Here is a 21,267-nt window from a genome sequence, read left to right as displayed (position 1 = left end):
TAGCAGCACATTTCACAATTGCAAAGAACCAACTTAAATGCCTTAACCAATGAGTAGATAAAGAAAACATGGTATATATATCCCCTGGACTAAAAGGAATGAAAATACTAATAAGGAACAAAATAATGCATTTTATAGCAACTGGGTGGCCATTATTCTAAGTGAAGTAATTGTGGAATGGAAAATCAAATACTGTATGTTCTCACTTATAAGTGAGAGCTAAACTATGAGGACACAAATACATACAGTGATATAATGGACTTTGGGGGCTTGAGGGGGAGGGAGGGAAAAGGGAGTGAGGGATAAAAGACTACATATTAGATACAATGTACATACACTGCTTAGGTGACGGGTGCACTAAAATCTGAGAATTCACCACAATGGAATACATCCAAGTAACCGAAAACCACTTGTACGCCAAAAGCTATTGAAATAAAAATTTTAAAAAAGAATAAACTTCACTTGGTCGTGACCTATTATTCTTATATGTGCTGATAGTCTTGTCTTTAATGTCTAAATATTTTTGCATCAATATTCATAGATGAAAACTGTAGTGCTCTTTTGTGCAATTTTTTCAGGTTTTAATATTTATTTTTCTGTTGTTACCAAAGTTACCACCACTTCATAAAAAGAATTAGGAGCTTTGTATTCCTTTTTTGTGCTCTGGAACAGTTTACATAGCAGTGGGACATGGGGCTTTTTAGGGGAGTAGACTGCTTTCTCTGCTTCTTCTGTGGAAATTAGTCTGTTCAGGCTTTATATAGCTTCTGGAGTCAGTTTTGGCAAATTATGTTTTCCAAGAAAAAGATTTATATTGAATATATTATATAGTGTTGTAAAAAGTATTCCCTTTAAAAAAAAAAAGCCTTTGTTTCTTGTTTCTTTTCTTTTCTTTTTTTTTTTTTTTTTGAGACAGTTTCACTCTGTCACACAGGCTGGAGTAAAGTGGGGCAGTTTCAGCTCAAACTCTGCCTCCCAGGTTCAAGTGATTCTTGTGCCTCAGCCTTCCGACTAGGTGAGATTATAAGTGTGTGCCACCATGCCTGGCTAATTTTTGTATTTTTAGTAGAGATGAGGTTTTACCATGTTGGTCAAGCTGGTCTTGAACTCCTGGCTTCAAGTGATCTGCCCACCTTGGCCTCCCAAAGTTCTGGGATTACAGGCATGGGCCACCACATCCGGCCTGTTTCGTTTCTTATTTTGTACATTCATGCTTTCTCTTATTTTTCTCCTGTTTTTCTACATTGTGTTAGCTCAGTTTTAGTTGATTCTACCCTTTGACCTAAGAGTTGTATAATGAAGACTGATGTTTTCCTATTGAAAGAGCCTTTATGTTTTCTGATTTTGTTATTTCTATTGTTATTGTATTGAGATCAAATAATACTGTCTGTATTATTTCTTCCTTTTACAATCTAATGTTGTTTTCTTTGTGGCCTAATATCAGTTTTTATGAATGTTTCATGAGTTCTTAAAGAGAAGATGCATTCTCTTTACCAAAGTATAGATACATACATACATATATACATATATACTATTACATACACACATACACATGTATACATGTATATGTGTGTGTGTGTATATATATAAGGTCTATTTTATTCATTATGCTTTTAGAGCTTCCATAAGCTCATTTATTTTGGTGGTGAGCAGTGACTAAATCAAAGATAGACATAAGGATAACAATGGTATATAAATAAATGTTAGTCTAATAATGCAGGAATAATACAACAACAAAAATAGAAAGGGGAGAAAAAGTAGACAGAAGAATAAACTTGCTTACTACTCTATTTGTAATAACTGGCAGTCAAGTGATGTTGAAAGTTGACAAATGTAATAAAAGCTTAAACATATTCAAGAGTATAATAAAGGGAAACACCAAGAAAGGTAATATATTATCAATATTTAAAAACTTTTTAGCTCATCTTGGAATCTTAAGTTATAATTTTCATCTACTTTGTGTGATTTTGGGGTAAGTTTTCATTAACTGTATGAATGTTAGCCTATTTTTTATTTCTCATAGTATTTTCAATGAATTTTTGAATGAAAGAGTTTCCTAGACTTGGAGCACAGGAGAATGCTAGAGAAGGTAATATATAATGGGTCATGGTTGTTTCAACTTTGTAGTTCAGTGTTTTCTCTACTGCTGCTATGGGAAAGGCCTAGAGGTAACTCTTCCATGTGTCCCCAGCTCTGGCTCTCAGGTCCTAGCCTGGTTGAGGAAGGCTTCTTCCTGCAGGTCTCTGTTTCACAGATCCCTCCTCTTGCCATCCCAGGTGATGCCACTGTAGCTGGTATTTTGTGAGCTCTTCCCCCTCTGTACCCGCAGCCTGAGCCTTGATTAGCTTTCTCTCTCTGCCTCCCCAGTAATCAGTCCTGCCTTGTTCAAGTTACGTCACACTCACAGGCATTCCCTCTCAGTAACAGGCTCTTGCTCTTCTGGAAGATTCTAGAGACTTCTGAGCACCTGTCAGACCACCTTTCGCATAACATGTTTCTCTTCCATAGTACCTTTGCAACTTCCCATCCAGTTCTGCTGTACAACTCTATTTTCGGCAGTACTTAACCACAATTTTGAGTTTGTAGGTTTTCTGTTTCTTAGTTTTGCTGAAATGTTGTTTGTGGATTTTGTTTTGTTTTCTTCTCGTTGTTATATGTTATTAACAATAAGAAAGAGGGACAATTCACAAATAAGCTGCTGCCACGTTGTTCTGGAAACAGATGTCAATGCAAAGATTTTCTTTTCTTTTTTTGAGACAGGGTCTCACACTGCCTCCCAGGCTTGCAGGTAGTGCACAGTCATGGCTCATTGCATCCTCCATCTCCTGGGCTCAAGCAATTTTCCAGCCTCAGCCTCCTGAGTAGCTGGGACTACAGGCGTGCACCATTGCTCCCAGCTAATTTATTATTGTTGTTTTCAGTAGAGACGAGGGCTCACTGCATTGCCCAGGGCTGTTCTGGAACTCCCTGGCTCAAGCCATCCTCCCGCCTTGGCCTCCCAAATGTTGGGATAATAGGCATGAGTGCCTGGCCAGGGTATTTTTGGTGCTATGCATTTTTCTCCCAGTTTCTAATTCTGATAAATACTAGACTTTTATTATAATTTTTATAATATAGTTTGGGTTTAATTTTTTATTTGGTTCAAAGAGAAGTTATTGTTTTCATTTTAATTTTCCTATAGTAGTGGGTTTTCTCCTAATTTTGGTATCAATTTCTAGTTTAATTTCATGATAGGCAATGAATATCATCTGTAATATTGCTCCCTCTTAGAATTTAAGTTTTTCATCATGGCTTTTTTCTTTAATGAAGCTTCTAATGTTATAATCTTTGCTTTTTTTTTAGTTGAATTTGCTATTGCATGTCTTCATTCAGCCTTTTATTTTCAACATTCATAAGTTTTAGGTATATATTTTTTATACTTACATTGTGGTTTTTTGCTTCCAATGTTTTTATTTTGTGTTTTAGAGACAGGCTGTCATTCTGTTGCCCAAGCTGGAATGCAGTGGCAATCATAGCTCACTGCAGCCTCAAACTCCTGGGCTCAAGCAATCCTGCCACCTCAGCCTCCCAAGTATCTGGGACCACAGGCATGTGCCACCATGCCCAGCTAATTTTGTTTCTTCTGTAGGGACGGGGTCTCGCTATGTTGTCCAGGCTGGTCTCCAACTCCTGGCCTGAAGCAATCTGCCTACCTCAGCCCCGCAAAGTGCTGGGATTACAGGCCTGAGGCATTACACGTGGTCTTTCCTTTTAATCTGAGTATAAATTTTTCTAACTTTTGAGTTGTTACCCTTATACTTAACTGATTATACCAGAATGTTTATGATCTTATGTTACACTTTGATTTTTTGTTTGTTTTTATTAATCTTTACTAAGGTATAAGATTCACCAATTTTAAGCATACAGTTTAGTGACTTTTTTTTGAGACAAAGTCTTGCTTTGTTATCCAGGCTGGAATGCAATGGTGTGATCTCAGCTCACTGCAACCTCCACCTCCCAGGTTCAAGAGATTTTTGCGTCTCAGCTTCTCAAAGTAGCTGGGATTACAAGCGTGTACCAACGTGCCTGGATAATTTTTGTATTTTTAGTAGAGAGGGGGTTTCGCCATGTTGGCCAGGCTGGTCTCAAACTCCTGACCTCAAGTGATCTGCCTACTTCGGCCTCCCAAAGTGCTGGGATTACAGGCATGAGCCACTGTGCACAGCCCAGTTTAGTGACTTTTTAATAATATATACAGTCATGTAACCACCATCACAGTCAAGATGTAGAATGTTTTCCTCACCCCATGCAGCTCTGCAATTCACCTTTGTGGCGGAACCTTCCTTTCCACACCCAGCTCTTACAATCACTAACCTGCTTTCTGTTGTAACAGTTGTGCCTTTCCTCCAGTGCCATACATTGAATAAGTATATATTCTTTTGTTTGAATTCACAAAATTGAAACCAAAGACTTACCATGTTGTTGAATATATCAATAGATTATTCCTTTTTATTCTTGAATGCTATTCCATTGTATAGATATACTATTCTATGCTTATCCTTTCTATTTGATGAACATTTGGGTTATTTCCAGTTTGGGGCTATTGTTAGTCTTAGTCTGGACCATATGTTTTCGTTTCTCTTCTGTAAATACCTAGTAGTATGGGAGGGTGTTGGGTCATATGGAAAGCTTGTATTTAACCTAAGAGGCTGAGAAGCTGTTTTCCAAAGTGGTTGTAACATTCTAACCAACAACATATGAGAGTTCCAATTGCTGTACTTCCTCACTAACATTTGATATCATCACTCTCTTAATTTAATGGATGCATAGTGATATATTGTTGTAGTTTCAATTTACATTTCCCTACAGACTAATTATAATATTAGTTCGTTCTTACACTGCCATTAAGAAATACCTGAGACTGGGTAATTTATAAAGAAAAGAGGTTTAATTGGCTTGTGCGGTTCCGCAGGCTCTACAAGAAGCATGGCAGCATCTGCTTCTGGGGAAGCCTCAAGGAGCTTTTATTCATGGTGAAAGGCAAAGCAGGGGCAGGTGTCTTACATGGGAGGAACAGGACCAAGAGGGAGAAAGGGAAAGTGCCACACACTTTTAAACAACCAGATCTCACACTAACTCACTCACTATCACAAGAAGAGCACCAAGGGGATGGTGCTAACCCATTCATGAGGATTCTGCCCCCGTGGTCCAGTTACCTCCTACCAGGGAATTACACCCTCCCACCTCCAACACTGGGGATGAGATTTGGTGAGGACACAGATCCAAACCATATCATTGTGCTTATTGGCCATCTGTATATTGTAAGTTTTTTTGCAAAGTGCCTATTCAAGATTTTTGCTCTTTTTTAAGTTTTGGATTTTGAATTTCTTTGGAAAAACAAAAAAGCCCTCTGAGATTTTGATTGCAACTCTTGTTAAATCAGTTTGGTGAAGATTAATGTGTTGATTATATTGAGCTTCCAGTTCATGAATATGGTATGTTTCTTGATTTATTTTGGTCTTTAATTACTCCCAGCAGAGTTTCAGTTTGCAGTGTACATATTTTACTAAGAATTTCATAACTGAATGCTAAATATAAATGGTATTTTTAAATTTCTTGTTTGTTGCTAATACATAGAAATATAATTCATTTTTGTATATTGGACTTACGTCCTGTGGCTTTGCTATACTCACTTATTAGTTCTAGTAGAGTTCTTAGGAATTTTTTCATAATGGGTCCTGTTATAGTTGTAGAGTTCACAGGATTGTCTTCACAATGGATCATATCTTCAGCAAATAAAAATAGTTTTACTTTTTCCCTTTCCAGTCTTTATAGTAATGTGTTTTATTTATTTTTCTTGTTGTGCTGGACTGGCAAGGGCCTCTGGGTTGAGAACAGATACCCTTCCATGCCTGTTTTTCATCTTAGTGAGAAGGCATTTAGTTTTAGAGCATTATGTATGATGTTAGCTCTGGGTCTTCATAGATGTCCTTTATCAGGCTGTAAAAGTTTCCTTTTATTCCTAGTTTACTGGGAGTTTTAATCATAAATTGATACTTGAGTATGTCAAATGCTTTTTCAATAGCTGTTGAGATGATCATACGGCTTTTCTCTTGTAGTTAATATATAAATTATACTGATTGACATTATAGTGTTTAATCAACCTTGTATTTCTGAGATAAAGTCTACTTGGCTATGATGGAGGATCCTTTTTATATATTGCTGGTTTCAATTTCCTGAAATTTTCTTAAAGATTTTTGCATCTGTGTTTGTGGAGGATATTGTTCTATCATTTTCTTAATGCCTTTATCTGGTGTTAATGTCAAAGTAATGCTTGTCTAATAGAATGAGTTGAAGTCAAAGGAGATTGCCTCAGATGAAACTTTGGACTTTGGAGTTTTGAGTTAATGCTGGAATGAGTTAAGACTTTAGGAGACTATTGGGAAGGCATGATTGTATTTTATAATGTGAGAAGGACATGAGATCTGAGGCAAATCCCTTCCACCTATGAGCCTGTAAAATGAAAAACAAGTTAGTTACTTCCAAGATACAAAGGAGATGTAAGCTTTGGGTAAACATTCCTCTTCCAAAAGGAAAAAATTGGCCAAAAGAAAGGGGCTACAGGCCCACACAGGTCCAAAACCCAGCAGGGCAGTCATTAAATCATAAAGCTGCAAAATAATCTCCTTTGACTCCATGTCCCACATCCAGGTTCACTGATATAAGGGGTGGGCTCCCAAAGCCTTGAGCAGTTCCACCCCTGTGGCCTTGCAGTGTTCAACTCCCGGGGCTACTGTCACAGGCTAGAGTTGAGTGCCTATAGCTTTTCCACACTGAAGGTGCAAGCTGCCAGTGGATCTACTGTTTTGGGCTCTGGAGGACAGTGGCCCTCTTCTCATAGCTCTAGTAGGCAGTCCCCCAGTGGGGACTCTCTGTGGGGGGGTACAATCCCACTTTTTCACTCCATACTTCCCTAGTAGAGGTTCTCTCTAAGGCTCTACCCTTGCAGCAGGCTTCTGCCTAGATACCTAGACTTTTTAAATACATTCTCTGAAATCTAGGCGGTGGCTGCCAAGCCTCATTCACTCTTGCGCTCTGCATGCCTACAGGCTTAACATCACATGACAGCCACTAAGGATCATGGCTTGCACCCTCTGAAGTAGCAGCCTGAGATATATATGGGGATCCTTTAGCCGATGCTGGAGCTAGAGTGGTCAGAATGAGAATAACAGTGTCTTGAGGCTGTGCAGGGCAGCAGGGCCCTGGGCCTGGCCCATGAAACCATTCTTCCCTTCTAGGTCTCTGGGCCTGTAATGGGAAGGGCTGCTGTAAAGGTCTCTGAAATGCCTTTGAGGACTTTTTCTCATTGTCTTGGATGTTAGCTCTTGGCTCCCTTTTGTTTATGCAAATATCTCTAGCAAGTGGTTGCTCCACAGCCTGCTTGGATTCGTCCTTTGAAAACAAGCTTTTATTTTCTACATGGCCAGGCTGCAAATTTTCCACTTTTATACCCTGCTTCCCTTTTAAAAGTTCCAACTTTAAATCATTTATTTGCTCCCACATCTGAGCATAGCTTGCTAGAAACGGCCAGGCCACATATTAAATACTTTACTGCTTAGAAATTTCTTCTACCAGATACCCTAAATCATCACTTTGAAGTCAAACTTCCACAGATCCCTAGGGCACAAACAGAATGCAGCCAAGTTCTTTGCTAAAGCATAATATGTGTGACTTTGCTCCAGTTCCCAGTCATTTCCTCATTTCCATCTGAGACCTCACTTCACTGTCCATATCACTATGAGCATTTTGGTCACAACCATTAACCAATCTCTGAGATGTTCCAAACTTTCCTTTATCTTCCTATTTTCTTTTGAGCCCTCCAAACTCTTCCAGCCTCTGCTATTACCCAGTTCCAAAGTTGTGTCCACATTTTCAGGTATCTTCATAGCAGTGTCCCACTCCTTGGTACCAGTTTTCTGTATTAGGCCATTCTTGCACTGCCATAAAAAAATACCGAGACTGGGTGATTTATAAAGAGATTTAATTGGTTCATGGTTCTCAGCCTGTACAAGCATGGTGCCAACATCACTTGGGTTCTGGGGAGATAAATTCACATACTATACAATTCACCAATCAAAATGTATAGTTCAATCACTTTTAGTATATTCAGAGAGTTGTGCATCCATCACAGCAATCAACTTTAGAACATTTTCACTACCCCATAAATGGGGGAGGCTTCAGGGGGCTTTTACTGGTAGCGAAGGTGAAGTGGGAGCAGGCATATCACATGGTGAAAGCAGGAGCAAGATGAGAGAGAGTAAGGTGGGTATAGTGTACCACACACTTTTAAACAACCAGATCTTATGAGAACTCACTATCGCAAAGACAGCACCAAGCCATGAAGGACTGCCACCAAGACCCAAACTACCTCCCATCAAGCCCCCACCTCCAGCATTGGGAATTACAACTCAATTCAATATGAGATATAGATGGGGACGAAAATTCAAACTGTGTAATTAGCTGGTAATCTCTCATTCTGGAGACTGCATTATCTGATGTCTATATAGACCCTCAAGCTTTTGTGTTTTTAATGTTTGCATAGTGTATTTTTTATCCTTTTACTTAAAATCTATCTGTTAGTATATGAGGGTGGGTTTCTTGCAGAGAGCATATAGTTGGGTCTTTTTATCCAATCTTAAATACTGCTTGTCAGTGTAGTATTTATACAAGGGTGGGCCAATTTATACAAGGGTGCTCTGTGGGTAAATCTGCTTTTATACAGCCCCTAAGAATTTTTACATTTTTAAATGGTTGGAAAAAATCAAAAGAGTAATAACTCGTGGTACATGAAAATTATATCCAAATTTCTAGTGTTTCTAAAATTTCATTGGAACATAGATTTGCTCATTCATTCATGTATTATCTGTGGCTGTTTTGTGCTGCAGTGGCAGTTGCATAGTTTTGGTGGAGATTATACAGTCCACAATTAAAAATATTTATTATCTGTCTTTTTACAGTAAAAGTTTGCTAACCTTTCATTTAAAGCATTACATTTATTGTAATTATGGATATGATTGGATTTAAAGAAGCCATTTCCTATTTTTCTGTTTGATCTGTGCTCCTTATGCCTTTTTTCCTTCTTTTTCTGCCTTGTTTTGGGTTTTTTTCTTCAAATTCTATTTTATCTCCAGTATTATTTTATTAGCCATACTTCCTTTATTTTTTAATGAAGTTTCTCTACAGTTTAGAATATATGTCTCTAACACACTATAGTCAACCTTAAATTATATTACTTTGTTTCATATATCGTGTAGGAACCTTGCAACCTTATACTTCTGTTTTTTCCTCTTTTCTCTTATGCTATTGTTATATTTTACTATTATATATTATTAATCCCATATTACATTGTTTCTATTTGCATTTTAAACAATTATCTACAGCTTTATTATATAATTCACATACTTTACAATTCACTAATTCAAAGTGTATAGTTCAATGGCTTTTAGTATATTCACAGAGTTGTGCATCCATCACAGCAATCAAAATTAGAACATATTCACTACCCCATAAAGAAATCCTGTCCTCTTTAGCTCACCCCCTAATTTCCCTATCTCCCTGACCCTGAACAACTGATCTATAAAGTACTACGAATCTACTTCTGTCTCCACAGATTTGCCTAGAGATTTCATTCACATGGGTAGGATTGTCCAATGTCATAATTTGTAACTGGCTTATTTCACTTAGCATTATGCTGTTAAAATATATTCCTATGAATATTTATATACAAGCTTTAAGTGGATATTGTTTTCATTTTCCTTGGGTTTATACTTAGTGAAATCACTGGGTCATATGGTAACTCTATGTTTAACCACTTGAGGACCTGTCAGACTATTTTCCAAAACCACTGGCTGTATTTTGCATTTCCACCAGAGGTATATGAGGATTCTAATCTCCCTACATCCTTGTCAATACTTATTATGTCTTTTTGATTAAAAATATCATAGTGGCTGAGAAGTAGTATCTCACTGTAGTTTTGATTTGTATTTCCCTGATGGCAAATGATGTTCACCATCTTATTGTATGCTTATTGGCAGTCTGTATATCTTTTTTAGAGAAATATCTATTGAGATCCTTTGCCTATTTTTGAATTGTGTTTTCTTTTTGTTGTGTATTTGTAAGAGTTCTTTATATATTTTAGATACAAGTACCTTACCAGGTGTGATTTATAAAATGTTTTCCCATTTTTGGTTGTCTTTTCATTTTCTTGATGATGTCCTTTGCGGTACAAATGTTGATATTTTTGATACTCAGGTTTTTTTGTCTTTCCTTGCTTGTGTTTTTGGTACTATAGCTAAGAAACTACATTTGACCCTTTAGCAACACAGGTTTGAACAGCACAGGTTCACCTATCTGTAGATTTTTTTCAACAAACATATTGGAAAATTTTTTGGATATTTGCAACAATTTGAAAAAACTTGCAGAAGAACCATGTAGCCTAGAAATATTGAAAAGACTAAAAAGCTAGGTATGTCATGAATGCATAAAACATATGTAGATACTAGTCTGTTTTACTATTTACTGTATAAAATATCCACAAGTCTATTATTAAAAGTTAAAATTGATAAATGTATGCACACAAATACAGACCATACATGGCATCATAGGCAGTTGAGAAATATAAACAAACATAAAATTAACTGTAGTACATACTATGCTACTGTAATAATGTCGTAGCCACCTCCAGCTGCTGTTGCAGTGAGCTCAAGTGGTGTATCTGCTTAAAACACTAATCATCTCCACATGAGCAGTTCATACTGTGTTTAGTGCAATACCATAAAATTTGAATAATACCATGGGACCCAAATGAAGTCATGGATTATCACTGGTGATGCTGGAAGTGCTCCCAAGAAGCAGAGAAAAAAGCCATGATATTACAAAAAAAAGTCAAATTGCTTGATATGTACAGCAGATTGAGGTCGTCACATGTGGTTATGCATTTCAAGATAAATGTATCCAGTGTAAGGACCATTGAAAAAAGAAATGAAAATTTTGTGAAGTTGTCACTGCAGCTATGTCAGCAGGCACCAAAACTTTATACTTCTTGCAAAATACCTATTTATCTCATATTAAAAATGCAGCTTTTATGTGGGTGCAGGATTACTATAAGAAAGGCTCACCTGTAGACTAATATAATTCAAGAAAAAGAAAAGTCATTATGTGACAACTTTAAGCAAAAGTAAGGTGCAGGATCTAAAACTGGAGAATTTAATGCCAGCAAAGGATGGTTTGATAATTTTAGAATGAGGTTTGGTTTTTTAAAAGTCAAGATAATAGGAGAAGCAGCTTCTGCCAACCAAGAGGCAGCAGACAAGTTCCCAGATGCCATTAAGAAAATCACCTGAGCAGCTCGGGTGATGGGAGGAGCCGCAGCAGCCAGGCAGCCCAGCTTCGCTAAGGGTCTCAGTGTGCTGCAGCCTGCAGGCACTTGGCACACACCCTCTCTGCTGCTAGGATGCCAAGAGGAAGGTCAGCTCCACCGAAGGGACAGCAAAGGAGTAGCTCAAGAGAGGAGATCTGCACACTTGTCAGCTAAACCTGCCCCTGCAAAAGTGGAAACTAAGCCAGAAAAGGCAGCAGAAAAGGATAAATCTCCAGACAGAACGTGCAGACAAAAGGGAAAGGAGGAGGAAAGGGAAAACGGGCTGAAGTGAGTAACCAAGAAAGTAAAGAAGATTTGCCTACAGAAAATGGAGAAACAAAAACCGAGGAGAGTTCAGCCTCCAGTGAAGCTAGAGAGAAAGAAGCCAAGTCTGATTAATATCCTATACCATGTCTTATCAGTGGTTCCTGTCTCCCTTCTTGTACAATTCAGAGGAATATTTTTATCAACTATTTTGTAAATGCAAGTTTTTTAGTAGCTCTAGAAACATTTTGAAGAAGGAAGGAATCCCACCTCATCCCATTTTTTAAGTGTAAATGCTTTTTTAAAAAAGAGGTAAATCATTCACCAGTTTATTTTTTGGTACAACCAGAAAATAGTGTGAGATATTGAATTATAGGAGGCTTTGACTATCTTAGGTGTCAGGTTAACATTCCATAGATGGGGGGTTAGTTTTTATATCCTATAATACAAAGCATACTAAACAGCAATATGGAGTCACAGTCCTGTACTGAATGTCTTAAACATCTTAAATTACTTCTGTTCCCATGTTGTTTTTTAGTAGAATTGTTTCCTAAAGAAAACCATTCCATATTCATGGATTTCCCTGTCTGAATTGTATGCACTCTGTAACATATTTACTTGTGATAGTCCTGTTTTTCCAATAACTTTGTGAATGTGCTGTGAATGAAAATTTGAGTATGTAGTGTATATGCTATTCAGTTATGAATTGGTAGGACGTATTTAACAGCTTATCAATGTGAAGATATTGGTATGTGATAGCCTCTTAAGGAAATTTTGCCTCCAGATATTAAGCTGGAAAGTCACTAGAGTAATTTTACAAAGAATTTGCAATACATGGCTTTTTAGATTTTTGGTACATATGTTAAGAATTGTGTACAAATTGAAATGTCTGTGTGCTGATCCTCGACCCAACCAATAAAATCTCAATTATGAAAGAAAAAAAAAGAAAATCACTGAGGAGAAAGGATATCTGCCTCAACAGGTTTTTAATGAAGGTGAAATTTCCCTGATCGTAGAAAAAAAATGCCACAAAGGACATTTGTTAGTAAGGAAGAGAAATGAAAACCAGGATTTGAAGCAGGAAGAGAGGCTATCTCTGTTATTTTATACAAATGCAGTTGGTCTTAAGATCAGTAATATTCTTATCTATAAAGCTGCTAACCCCCAAGCCTTGAAGATAAAGATAAATACCAGCTGCCAGTCTTTTGGCTGTACAACAGAATGTCTGGGCAACAAGAACCCTTTCTCTGCATTGGTTCCATCAATGCTTTTGTCCCTGAGGTCAGGAAGTATGTTGCCTGTAAGGGACTGCCTTTTAAAGTTCTTTTGATATTGGGCAGTGCTCTCTGGCCACCCAGAACTCCATGAGTTCAACACTGAAGTTGTCTATCGGCCTGCAAACTCAACATCTCTAATTCAGCCTCTAGATCAGGGTATCATAAGGAACTTTAAGCCTTGTTACACAAAGTACCCTTTGGAAAAGATTGGCAGTGCGGTGGAAGAGAACCCTGATAGAACATGAAAGTCTGGAATTATGATAATATTGATAATACCATCATTGTTATAGAAAAAGCCATGAAAGTTCAAGCCCCAAGCAATAAATTCCTGCTGGAGAAAACTGTCCAGATGTTGTGCATGACTTCACAGGATTTACGACAAAGCTAACCAAGGAAATCATGAAAGAGATTGTGAATATGGCAAAAAAAAAAAAAAAAAAAAAAAAAGAAAAATGGTGGTGGTGGAGTGGTAAAAAAAATAAAAAAAAAAAAAAAAAAAAAAAAAAAAAAAAAAAATTGAAAAAAGGAAAAAAAAAAAAAAAAAAAAAAAAAAAGGTGAGGGCTCAGGGTTTCAAGATACGGATTTCCTGAAGAAATTAAAGAGCTAGAAGATACCACACCAGAAGAATTAACAGATCACTTGATGGAGATGAGTGCTTCTGAACCAGTGCCAGACAATGAGGAAGAAGACATAGAAGCAGTGCCGGAAAACAAATTGACATTAGACAATTGGCAGAAGAGTTCCAATTATTAAAGACTGCTTTTGCTTTTTATGACATGGATCCCTCTATGATATGGAGACTGAAACTAAAGCAAACAGCAGAAGAAGGATTGGTACCATATAGAAACATTTTTAGAGAAATAACAAAAAAAAATCAGACAGAAATTACAAGGTATTTCTGTGAAGTTACACTGAGTGTGCCTGCCTCTCCTGCCTCCCCTTCTACCTCCTCCACCTCTTCCACTTCTGCCACCTGAGACAGCAAGACCAAACGAACAACTCCTCTTCCTTAGCCTATGGAACGTGAAGACAATGAGGATGAAGACCTTTCTGATGACCCACTTCCACTTAATGAATAGTAAGGTATATTTTCTCTTATGATTTTCTTAACATTTTCTCTAGCTTCCTTTATTGTAAGAATACAGTATATAATACATACACAAAATATGTTAACTGTTTATGTTATCTCCAAGGCTTCCAGTCAACAGTAGGCTATTAGTAAAGTTTTTATTTTTTTTATTTTTTTATTTTTTATTTATTTATTTATTATTATTATACTTTAGGTTTTAGGGTACATGTGCACAATGTGCAGGTTTGTTACATATGTATCCATGTGCCATGTTGTTTTGCTGCACCCATTAACTCGTCATTTAGCATTAGGTATATCTCCTAATGCTGTCCCTCCCCCCTCCCCCCACCCCACAACAGTCCCCGGAATGTGATGTTCCCCTTCCTGTGTCCATGAGTTCTCATTGTTCAATTCCCACCTATGAGTGAGAACATGCGGTGTTTGGTTTTTTGTCCTTGCGATAGTTTACTGAGAATGATGTTTTCCAGTTTCATCCATGTCCCTACAAAGGACACGAACTCATCATTTTTTATGGCTGCATAGTATTCCATGGTGTATATGTGCCACATTTTCTTAATCTAGGCTATCGTTGTTGGACATTTGGGTTGGTTCCAACTCTTTGCTATTGTGAATAGTGCCGCAATAAACATATGTGTACATGTGTCTTTATAGCAGCATGATTTAAGGTCCTTTGGGTATATACCCAGTAATGGGATGGCTGGGTCAAATGGTATTTCTAGTTCTAGATCCCTGAGGAATCGCCACACTGACTTCCACAATGGTTGAACTAGTTTACAGTCCCACCAACAGTGTAAAAGTGTTCCTATTTCTCCACATCCTCTCCAGCACCTGTTGTTTCTTGACTTTTTAATGATGGCCATTCTAACTGGTGTGAGATGGTATCTCATTGTAGTTTTGATTTGCATTTCTCTGATGGCCAGTGATGATGAGCATTTTTTCATGTGTTTTTTGGCTGCATAAATGTCTTCTTTTGAGAAGTGTCTGTTCATGTCCTTCGCCCACTTTTCGATGGGGTTGTTTGTTTTTTTCTTGTAAATTTGTTTGAGTTCATTGTAGATTCTGGATATTAGCCCTTTGTCAGATGAGTAGGTTGCAAAAATTTTCTCCCATTCTGTAGGTTGCCTATTCACTCTGATGGTAGTTTCTTTTGCTGTGCAGAAGCTCTTTAGTTTAATTAGATCCCATTTGTCAATTTTGGCTTTTGTTGCCATTGCTTTTGGTGTTTTAGACATGAAGTCCTTGCCCACGCCTATGTCCTGAATGGTATTGCCTAGGTTTTCTTCTACAGTTTTTATGGTTTTAGGTCTAACATTTAAGTCTTTAATCCATCTTGAATTAATGTTTGTATAAGGTGTAAGGAAGGGATCCAGTTTCAGCTTTCTACATATGGCTAGCCAGTTTTCCCAGCACCATTTATTAAATAGGGAATCCTTTCCCCATTTCTTGTTTTTGTCAGGTTTGTCAAAGATCAGATAGTTGTAGACATGCGGCATCATTTCTGAGGGCTCTGTTCTGTTCCATTGATCTATGTCTCTGTTGTGGTACCAGTACCATGCTGTTTTGGTTACTGTAGCCTTGTAGTATAGTTTGAAGTCAGGTAGCGTGATTGGATTGGATTGACTTGGTGATGCAGGCTCTTTTTTGGTTCCATATGAACTTTAAAGTAGCTTTTTTCCAATTCTGTGAAGAAAGTCATTGGTAGCTTGATGGGAATGGCATTGAATCTATAAATTACCTTGGGCAGTATGGCCATTTTCACGATATTGATTCTTCCAACCCATGAGCATGGAATGTTCTTCCATTTGTTTGTATCCTCTTTTATTTCATTGAGCAGTGGTTTGTAGTTCTCCTTGAAGAGGTCCTTCACATCCCTTGTAAGTTGGATTCCTAGGTATTTTATTCTCTTTGAAGCAATTGTGAATGGGAGTTCACTCATGATTTGGCTCTCTGTTTGTCTGTGATTGGTGTACAAGAATGCTTGTGATTTTTGTACATTGATTTTGTATCCTAAGACTTTGCTCAAGTTGCTAATCAGCTTAAGAAGATTTTGGGCTGAGACGATGGGGTTTTCTAGATATACAATCATGTCATCTGCAAACAGGGACAATTTGACTTCCTCTTTTCCTAATTGAATACCCTTTATTTCCTTCTCCTGCCTGATTGCTCTGGCCAGAACTTCCAGCACTATGTTGAATAGGAGTGGTGAGAGAGGGCATCGCTGTCTTGTGCTAGTTTTCAAAGGGAATGCTTCCAGTTTTTGCCCATTCAGTATGATATTGGCTGTGGGTTTGTCATAGATAGCTCTTATTATTTTGAGATATGTCCCATCAATACCTAATTTATTGAGAGTTTTTAGCATGAAGGGTTGTTGAATTTTGTCAAAGGCCTTTTCTGCATCTATTGAGATAATCATGTGGTTTTTGTCTTTGGTTCTGTTTATATGCTGGATTACATTTATTGATTTGCGTATGTTGAACCAGCCTTGCATCCCAGGGATGAAGCCCACTTGATCATGGTGGATAAGCTTTTTGATGTGCTGCTGGATTCGATTTGCCAGTATTTTATTGAGGATTTTTGCATCAATGTTCATCAAGGATATTGGTCTGAAATTCTCTTTTTTGGTTATGTCTCTGCCAGGCTTTGGTATCAGGATGATGCTGGCTTCATAAAATGTGTTAGGGAGGATTCCCTGTTTTTCTATCGATTGGAATAGTTTCAGAAGGAATGGTAGCAGTTCCTCCTTGTACCTCTGGTAGAATTTGGCTGTGAATCCATCAGGTCCTGGACTCTTTTTGGTTGGTAAGCTATTGATTATTGCCACAATTTCAGAACCTGTTATTGGTCTATTCAGAGATTCAACTTCTTCCTGGTTTAGTCTTGGGAGGGTGTGTTTGTCGAGGAATTTATCCATTTCTTCTAGATTTTCTAGTTTATTTGCATAGAGGTGTTTGTAGTATTCTCTGATGATAGATTGTATTTCTGTGGGATTGGTGGTGATATCCCCTTTTTCATTTTTTATTGCATCTATTTGATTCTTCTCTCTTTTCTTCTTTATTAGTCTTGCTAGCAGTCTATCAATTTTGTTGATCTTTTCAAAAAACCAGCTCCTGGATTCATGAATTTTTTGAAGGGTTTTTTGTGTCTCTATTTCCTTCAGTTCTGCTCTGATTTTAGTTATTTCCAGGCTTCTGCTAGTTTTTGAATGTGTTTGCTCTTGCTTTTCTAGTTCTTTTAATTGTGATGTTAGGGTGTCGATTTTGGATCTTTCCTGCTTTCTCTTGTGGGCATTTAGTGCTATAAATTTCCCTCTACACACTGCTTTGAATGTGTCCCAGAGATTCTGGAATGTTGTGTGTTTGTTCTCGTTGGTTTCAAAGAACATCTTTATTTCTGCCTTCATTTCATTATGTACTCAACAGTCATTCAGGAGCAGGTTGTTCAGTTTCCATGTAGTTGTGTGGTTTTGAGTGAGTTTCTTAATCCTGAGTTCTAGTTTGATTGCACTGTGGTCTGAGAGACAGTTTGTTATAATTTCTGTTCTTTTACATTTGCTGAGGAGAGCTTTACTTCCAACTATGTGGTCAATTTTGGAATAGGTGTGGTGTGGTGCTGAAAAAAATGTATATTCTGTTGATTTGGGGTGGAGAGTTCTATAAATGTCTATTAGGTCCACTTTGTGCAGAGCTGAGTTCAATTCCTGGATATCCTTGTTTACTTTCTGTCTAGATGATCTGTCTAATGTTGACAGTGTGGTGTTAAAATCTCCCATTATTATTGTGTGGGAGTTTAAGTCCCTTTGTAGGTCACTCAGGACTTGCTTTATGAATCTGGGTGTTCCTGTGTTGGTTACCTATATATTTAGGATAGTTAGCTCTTCTTGTTGAATTGATCCCTTTACCATTATGTAATGGCCTTCTTTGTCTCTTTTGATCTTTGTTGGTTTAAAGTCTATTTTATCAGAGACTAGGATTGCAACCTCTGCCTTTTTTTGTTTTCAATTTGCTTGATAGATCTTCCTCCGTCCCTTTATTTTGAGCCTATGTGTGTCTCTGCATGTGAGATGGGTTTCCTGAATACAGCACACTGATGGGTCCTGACTCCTTATCCAGTTTGCCAGTCTGTGTCTTTTAATTGGAGCATTTAGCCCATTTACATTTAAAGTTAATATTGTTATGTGTGAATCTGATCCTGTCATTATGATGTTAGTTGGTTATTTTGCTCGTTAGTTGATGCAGTTTCTTCCTAGCCTCGATGGTCTTTACAATTTGGCATGTTTTTGCAGTGGCTGTTACCGGTTGTTCCTTTCCATGTTTAGTGCTTCCTTCAGGAGCTCTTTTAGGGCAGGCCTGGTGGTGACAAAATCACTCAGCCTTTGCTTGTTTGTAAAGTATTTTATTTCTCCTTGATTTATGAAGCTTTGTTTGGCTGGATATGAAATTCTGTGTTGAAAACTCTTTTCTTAAAGAATGTTGAATATTGGCCCCCACTCTCTTCTGGCTTGTAGAGTTTCTTCCGAGAGATCAGCTGTTAGTCTGATGGGCTTCCCTTTGTGGGTAACCCGACCTTTCTCTCTGGCTGCCCTTAACATTTTTTCCTTCATTTCAACTTTGGTGAATCTGACAATTATGCGTCTTGGAGTTGCCCTTCTCGAGGAGTTTTTTTGTGGCGTTCTCTGTATTTCCTGAATCTGAATGTTGGCCTGCCTTGCTAGATTGGGGAAGTTCTCCTGGATAATATCTTGCAGAGTGTTTTCCAACTTGGTTCCATTCTCCCCATCATTTTCAGGTACACCAGTCAGACATAGGTTTGGTCTTTTCACATAGTCCCAAATTTCTTGGAGGCTTTGTTTGTTTCTTTTTATTCTTTTTTCTCTAAACTTCCCTTCTCACTTCATTTCATTCATTTCATCTTCCATCAGCGATACCCTGTCTTCTAGTTGATCGCATCTGCTACCGAGGCTTCTGCAATCTTGGCGTAGTTCTCGATACTTGGCTTTCAGCTCCATCAGCTCCTTTAAGCCCTTCTCTCCATTGGTTATTCTAGTTATCCATTCGTCTAATTTTTTTTCAAAGTGTTTAACTTCTTTGCTATTGTTTTGAATTTCCTCCCGTAGCTCGGAGTAGTTTGATCGTCTGAAGCCTTCTTCTCTCAACTCGTCAAAGTCATCCTCTGTCCAGCTTTGTTCCATTGCTGGTGAGGAACTGTGTTCCTTTGGAGGAGGAGAGGTGCTCTGCTTTTTAGAGTTTCCAGTTTTTCTGCTCTGTTTTTTCCCTATCTTTGTGGTTTTATCTACGTTTGGTCTTTGATGATGGTGATGTACAGATGGGTTTTTGGTGTGGATGTCCTTTCTGTTTGTTAGTTTTCCTTCTACCAGACAGGACCCTCAGCTGCAGGTCTGTTGGAGTTTACTAGAGGTCCACTCCAGACCCTGTTTGGCTGGGTGTCAGCAGCGGTGGCTGCAGAACAGCGGATTTTCGTGAGACCACAAATTCAGCTGTCTGATAGTTCCTCTGGAAGTTTTGTCTCAGAGGAGTACCCGGCCGAGTGAGGTGTCAGTCTGTCCCTACTGGGAGGTGCCTCCCAGTTAGGCTGCTTGGGGGTGAGGGACCCACTTTAGGAGGCAATCTGTCCGTTCTCAGATCTCCAGCTGCATGCTGGGAGAACCACTACTCTCTTCAAAGCTGTCAGTCAGACAGGGACATTTAAGTCTGCAGAGGTTCCTGCTGAATTTTTGTTTGTCTGTGCCCTGCCCCCAGAGGTGGAGCCTACAGAGGCAGGCAGGCCTCCTTGAGCTGTGGTGGGCTCCACCCAGTTCGAGCTTCCTGGCTGCTTTGTTTACCTAAGCAAGCCTGGGCAATGGCGGGCACCCCTCCCCCAGCCTCTCTGCCACCTTGCAGTTTGATCTCAGACTGCCGTGCTAGCAATCAGTGAGACTCCATGGGCATAGGACCCTCCGAGCCAGGTGCGGGACACAATCTCCTGGTGTGCCATTTTCCAGGCCCATTGGAAAAGCGCAGTATTAGGGTGGGACTGACCTGATTTTCCAGGTGCCGTCTGTTACCACTTTCTTTGACTGGGAAAGGGAACTCCCTGACCCCTTGCGCTTCCCGAGTGAGGCAGTGCCTCACCCTGCTTCGGCTCGCACACAGTGCACTTCACCGACTGTCCTGCACCCACTGTTTGGCACTGCCTAGTGAGATGAACCCGGTACCTCAAACAGAAATGCAGAAATCACCCGTCTTCTGTGTCACTCAGGCTGGGAGCTGTAGACCAGAGCTGTTCCTATTTGGCCATCTTGGCTCTACCAGTTAGTAAAGTTTTTAAAGAGTCAAAAATTATATGTGGATTTTCAACTGTGCAGGGGTTTAGTGTCCCTAACCCCCATGTTATTCAGGGGTCAACTGTATTGCCCAATCCAATTCACAAAGATTTCCATGTATGTTTTCTTCTAAGAGCTCTGTAGTTGTAGGTCTTATACTTAGATTTTTAAATCTATCTTTAATTTTTAAATATGGTATAAAGTAGGAGTCCAACTTCATTCTTTGGCATGTGGCTATTTAGTTGTCCCAGCACAATTTGTTAGAGAGACTGTCATTTCCCCATTGAATGGTCTGAACACCCTTGTCAGAATCATTTGATCATATATGCAAGGATTTATTTCTGGGCTCTCTATTCCTTTAGTCTATATGTCTCTTTTTATTCCAGTACCATAGTGTTTTAATTACTGTAGCTTTGTAGTAAGTTTTGAAATCAGTGAGTCCAATTTTTTTTCTTTTTAAAATTATTTTGGCTATTAAGGTCCCTCAAGATTTCATATGAATTTTAGGTTTTTCTATTTCTGCAAAAAGTGTCATTGGGGTTTTGATAGGGATTGCATCAGATATGTAGATCACTTTGAGTAGTACTGCCGTCTGATGTTCTTTCTTCCTGACAACAAATATATAATGTTTTTCTAACACCAATTCTCCAATTCACTGGACACCAACTGGATCTCCAGTAATTCATTTCAACTCTGACATTAACTCCTGGAGTTAACCTTCAGACCCCACAGATTAAGGGCCCAGCCTGCAAGACTGCCCCATTTCAGATATCAACCATAAATCTGATGCCCAGGCTACCCATATTCCTGCCTGACCAGCTACAGTTCCTTAAGCTACAAAGTTGGGTTGCTGAATTGACATCTTTTTTCTTTTTTGATGTTAGTGTTTACAGCTATAAGTTTCCCTGATCACTTTTT

General features: G+C 38.5%; 1 protein-coding gene and 1 pseudogene across 4 annotated transcripts in view; both read left to right on the top strand.

Moving 5' to 3' along the window:
* The window catches only part of UGGT2 (UDP-glucose glycoprotein glucosyltransferase 2), a 233,570-nt gene that overhangs the window by 207,812 nt on the left and 4,491 nt on the right, over positions 1-21,267 (top strand). The window lies entirely within an intron of this gene.
* Positions 8,287-11,863, top strand: LOC116467510 (non-histone chromosomal protein HMG-14-like; annotated as a pseudogene).

This window comes from Hylobates moloch, unplaced genomic scaffold (assembly GCF_009828535.3).
Source record: "Hylobates moloch isolate HMO894 unplaced genomic scaffold, HMol_V3 SCAFFOLD_4, whole genome shotgun sequence".
Lineage (NCBI taxonomy): Eukaryota > Metazoa > Chordata > Mammalia > Primates > Hylobatidae > Hylobates > Hylobates moloch.
Note: the sequence above shows the minus strand (reverse complement) of the source record. Positions and strands in the feature narration are given on the sequence as shown.